The 5,843-nt window shown below is 33.4% G+C and overlaps 1 non-coding gene across 1 annotated transcript; it reads left to right on the top strand.

Annotated features, from left to right (window-relative positions):
• Positions 1–2,092: 2,092 nt before the first annotated feature.
• On the top strand, positions 2,093–2,211 carry LOC111895941 (U5 spliceosomal RNA). The gene has a single exon (XR_002851729.1). It is a non-coding gene; the product is annotated as a U5 spliceosomal RNA (small nuclear RNA).
• The last annotated feature ends 3,632 nt before the right edge of the window (positions 2,212–5,843 follow it).

The following is a 5,843-nucleotide window of genomic DNA, read 5'->3' as shown; positions in this document are numbered from 1 at the left end:
AGAAGGCAACTAGTCGTATCCCATAAAAGGAGGACATATATAAATACATAGTTACATATACAAATAAATAAATCAAATTCCTCGTCTTTTAACCTAACATTATTGAACACTTTGCCATCTTTAATGACCACAATGCCTTCCTATAAAATTATATTTGAATTAGGCATGTTTTGTGACAAACTTAAAGGCTTTTTTTTAAGTATGAAGAACCAGTAATACCTATAAACAAAATTGATTCGCTTAATACAAATTCATTTATCATCTAGTAAACTTCAAACTACTATGAACTAGGGTGAGGTCGTTGCTCATATTGAATACATTAGTGAAAGAAAGTTGAACGTGGAAGACGCACAATAGATGAAGGGAATAAAGGAGATGTGTGATAGAGAATACAGTTGGTATATGAAGCATGATATTAATTTAATTATTTGTAATTGGTAAGGGCATAGAGCGATGACTGTTGCCAAATTTCCTCCTCATCTTCTTCATCTTCGGTTATTATAAGGTGTGTCGATGCAGTGTTGTTAGGGAGAACGAGGCGTCAGAAGCATACGCATGGGATTTAGGTGCGTCGTTGCCCTCCTCATTTTTTTCTCATGTGGACTATAACTTAACTTTTTGTGCTAGTGGATCAAAAGAAATCCTAAATATGATATACCCATAACAACCATATGAAATCATAAGCCCCATAAAACCTGTTGTACTAGGATATGTCCAACTTGCCCTAGGTCCGCGTAGACCATGTCGTCATCATATATAAGTTTTGAGGGGAGAATATTGGACACAAAGCTTTCCATAAGGGATGACAAGAATGATTGGATTATTCCTTTTAATATGCGGAGAATATTCTCTTATAACTTGGACACACACTTATATTTAGACATATATGCATTTGTTGGAAGTATTTACGGATTTAGTTCATAGAAAGTTGTTAATTGAAAATTGAACTTAGATTTATATCTATTTCACTTTTGTACTTTTCTAAAAATAAAAATAACTGAATGCAACTTTAACCCCGAAATCATATGTTGTAAATTATGTCGCTCTTAATTTTTGCATATAAAATTCTGGTTTTTTGTCGTGAAAATCTACATTATTTATAGTTAAAAGGCATTCGCTAAGTAATATTAAAATATTGTGATATTAAACAAACCAATTATCATGAACAAAGTTATTAACAAAAACAACCAAGTTTTTTGTGTTTTAAGGAAATAACAAATTAGTTCGGAATGGGGAATTCCGAATTCATTCCGAACCAAGTTAATGTCACATCAAAGTACTTTTTTCTAACAAAAAAAAAATACATTTCGGACGGACATTCCAGCAAGACCATTTGAGATTACAGAAAAAAAAAGTTTCGGAATATTTTGAAATTACAAGAACAATTCCGAAATCCAATACACAATTTTGGAATTTCGAGAAGATGGTTCGTTTGTCACTCAAATCCGACAAAATTCTAGAGAAACGTAACTGATGGTAAGTAGATACAATAAAAGGACTTAAAATGTGATACTTAATTGAAAAACAATGATGTTAGACATTTCGAAAGGATCATCATGAACATGAGTAGAGATATTTTTGGTGCAACTAAAAAAAACACAAACTATATATTTTGATTAGTCCGAAGAAGCCATCCCGGCCGGACAAGTTGGTTATTTTCACAAATTAAAAGCAAATTATCATTTTTGTTAACAACTCTATTCCTATTGGTTAGTTTAGTTAATATCCATATAATATTTATAATACTTATAGCGACAACTTGCAAAACACATAAGGCAAAAGGTTCAAATACATGTAAGCCTCGGTTTAGGATTAAGGAGCAGTCAAAACAGTTAAGGCAAAAGGTTCAAATACAGTTAAAACCAATCAAAATTTCAACTAGCACTAAATATTTTATTCTAATTATCCAATATCTAGGATTTACTTTTGAAACTTAAACAAAACAAAAACAAAATCAAAGTAAAACAAGATAGGAAGGGTTTAAAAAAGAGGAATGCAAAGTTCTAGTTCATCCCACATCAGCTGCTGGAATGAAACAGAATTTGTGAGAGTCATTACTTAAACCAAGCAGCTGAAGGGTGTAAGGGCACGCAGCCATGTGGTAAGCACAAAGCGAACTATTCTTTCGCCTTTTACTAAAGAATACCGTGTGCTTGCCATACACAGTGGTATACGCCTATTTTTGGAGAGACCTTTCTTTAATTGAAGGGCTCCAACCAATTTTTATTTCAAAATTCCACTATGTGTCAATTGATACAAGAAATGCAGTGATAATTTTAACAGAAACCCTGCATGTTTGGCTTTTTGAGCTTGTGACCAGAAACTCTATCACAGAAAAAACCAACTGGATTTTGTTAATTTATTTATCTTTATAATATTAACTTTCCTGCCATATTTTGACTTTATAATACAAGAAAGGAGCTAATGCTGTTTGAGATAAAGTACAAAAAGGTTAACAGATCATCTGTTTTTTAAAGGCTGGTAGGAATACCGGCACCACACACCACAATAAAGTGAGGTCCCAAAATGATTTCGGCGCGCCTTCTTCCTTTCCTCCCCAACGGCTACTTTTGGATTTTATTTTATTTCACACTATCTAATACTTTGTCACTCAAATAATACACTTCCTACTACTCATTTCACACAAACACTACACTTAATTTCTGCTACCAAAAATGAATTCAAACAACCTTTCCACCGATTTCACCCCAAGATTCAGGCGAAACAAGCCGCGTGCAAGTGGTTCAACAACCCGAGTCAAAATGTTTTCGTTTTTGATCTATCAGTTTACCAACCACAACTTGATACCCCTATGTTTTAAACCCAAACAATTTCACTATTAACAAATACCACAATAATACTCTATGCCGCCCGTTAGCCCAACCTTATTCCACAAATTTTCTTCTCTCCTCGAATACATTTTGGTAAGCCAACCCCTGAACGAGCCGGAAATGGAATTTGTTCGGGAGAAGAACAAAAAAAGTTGCAATATGAAATTTCTAACAAAAAACATTGACCATTTTCGGGAGACACCTCGTGAAGGTTTGGAGGACAAGAGAGGAAATTATAAAAATTTATTTCAATTAGAACTATTCTATATTGTTTTTATTGAATTGTCCTTTTTTACTACGTAATGATTTTTATTATTAAGTTAATGAAATATTCCTCTTTTATTATTTTAAATATTTAGAAACTTATTAAATTATAATTTTATATATTTAATAAAAAAAGAAAAACATGAGAGGTGGTTTGGGGGCATCCCATATCTGCTACTTGAATGAAACAGAAGGTATCAAAGTCATTACTTAAAGCAAGAAGCTGGGATGTGAGAAGGCACCCAGCCATGCGGTGGCATACAGCTATTTTTGTAGAGTCTTTTCTTATTGAAAGGTTCCAACCAATTTTTAAAGTTTTAAATTTCACTAGCTTTTGTGTATCAATCACTTCTTTTTTAACGGCTAGACTTCAATTGAAACAACTAAAAGTTGGAATTACATGGTACAATACAATGGGTTTTCAACCCAAAAGTTCCAAATCATATTCCTACCCCATTTCGCTCTAATCCTAATCCATAAAAAGGCCAAAGCCTTGACATCATAGGCTAAAGCGAACGGACTCTTGACCTTAGTATTGGTGTTGAAGATCACGTCATTCCTATAATTCCATATAGTCCATAAAAATGCTCTAGATATCGCTTCTAAGGTGTCTAAATACCTATAGTTCCATATAGTCCAAAGCCTTGCCATCATAGGCTAAAGCTAACGGACTTTTGTGTATCAGCCACTAGTCATGTCTCTTAGTTCCTATCGATGAGAGAGGTGAAGGGGGAAATGACATGATTACGATGTCAGGCAAAAAGTGCGAAGTGGTGAGAAGGTACACTCACTAAGCCTTACGCTTCGTTCCCGAATTCTACTTAAAGAGAGATATGGACGTATATGGAGGAAATGTGAGTGATGTCGAAGGAAAATCTTATACCCTGAATTTAATTGATGTAAGGAAAAGTAAAGGGAAGGAAAGGAGTTTAGAGCCATGTTTTAATTCTAAAATTTCCTCCCAAATTAGGCTGGAAGAAACACAAAAACTTACAATTTTCCTTTTATTTCCTTTGAACTCGGGAACACGGAATAAGAAAATTTCTCCTTCCCCTCCCTTTCTTCCTGCCAATATTTTCTCTCTTTCCATTACTAAATTTACTAAAAACTCATGAACAAGGCATTAATGCTAAATGTGGAACTATGAAACATGTTTATACACAGTAAAAGCCAATGTGTGAACATAGAAGAAGTCAAAATTCAAAACTATTTAGAATCTTTGACAAGTGATATGAATAAATTGATTTAATGGCATATCATTATCCATTTAACAAAACCTTTGTCCAAAAGTAAAACGTACTTACCAATTTATCCTCTTCATTTACAACTCCAACTTTGTTTTTCTTCACCAAAATATTCTTTTTCTGGTCAACAATTATCTTTTACTTTGGTAGGGATATCTTTTAAATTAAACAATTAATTTAACCTAATCCCTTAAATCCCCTAGAATTCGAAATTATGGGATGGGATATTCAAAATCTTTAATTACCAAATTTAAACATTTAAAAGATAATTACAAGATATGACAATATCCAAATCCCTAAAATTTAGGATCTAATCATGGGGAAAGAGGCAATTTCGAAATTCTAGGGTTAGACAACCCTAAAATCGAAATCTTGGGGCCAAAGAAAAAGGTTTAGGAAATCTTACCAAAAATTTCGAAATCTAGGGTTTAGAAACCCTAATTTCGAAAATCAAGCCTCCAGGCTTTATTAGCCATAAACCCTAATATGTCAAGTTCATACATGTGAATAAAGCTAATTGAAAACAAAAAAACCAATGGCTCTGATACCACTGATGGGGTTTATACAAACAATCCTATGTGTGCATGCAACCCTAGAGTTGGATCTATGTTTTCACTATTAGTTATACAACTTTATGAACACAAAAAGAAACCTGGCATGCTACTATTATTTTCGAAATTCATATATAAAAATAGAATACATAACTTTTGTTGTTATATAGCAATAACAACTAGTTCTTAGAATTTCCTTAGCTCTTGAAAGCAAGTACCACAATTGTAGTACCTCTAATGGATCACAAACACACTAGGTGAAAGGATGAATATAGGAGAGAGGAGAGAAGGGTATATTGCCCTAGATTTCGTCCCTTTTAGGGTTTCCCAAGGCTTAGACGAAATCTTAGTGCTTTAGGGTGCTATTTATACTTAAGGCTAACTAGGGTTTCAAGGTGGAAACCCTAATCCCATAGCTTTGGGCCTAAGCAAGTCCATGAACTCCTTTCCTTAAGCCCTTGGACGAAAACTCCTAGATCCTTCTAGGATTTTCATTCAAGCCTTAATAAAGGTGATCAAATAGCCCAAAGTCTAAACTATCAAATAACTACAAAACAGCCCCTGTACTTTTAATTAATTCCTTTAATCCCCAAAATTAATTCCTAATTAATTTATGATTAAATACTAATTAATAATATGATTCCAAATTAATATATTATTCATATAATATATTAACAAATCATATTTATACTCCAATTTATTATTCTTAATAATAAACAAGCCTCTTCCTCAACAATCATCCTGTCTACTCACCAGTGTGAAGGCAACCCAAAAGGACCATGCACAATCGGGTCAAGTACATACCAAAACAGTCTCCCACTTGGATAAGTCTAATAACTATTCTGCATATAACCTCAGATCCTGATTAGCAATCGTAGCTTTCAAAAGTCGCTATCAACTCTAATCTTATCAGAAGCGTGTCCTTTAGATAAGGGATCATATATTCCTCCATT

The sequence above is a fragment of the Lactuca sativa genome, chromosome 6 (assembly GCF_002870075.4).
Source record: "Lactuca sativa cultivar Salinas chromosome 6, Lsat_Salinas_v11, whole genome shotgun sequence".
In the NCBI taxonomy this organism is placed as follows: Eukaryota; Viridiplantae; Streptophyta; class Magnoliopsida; order Asterales; family Asteraceae; genus Lactuca; species Lactuca sativa.
Note: the sequence above shows the minus strand (reverse complement) of the source record. Positions and strands in the feature narration are given on the sequence as shown.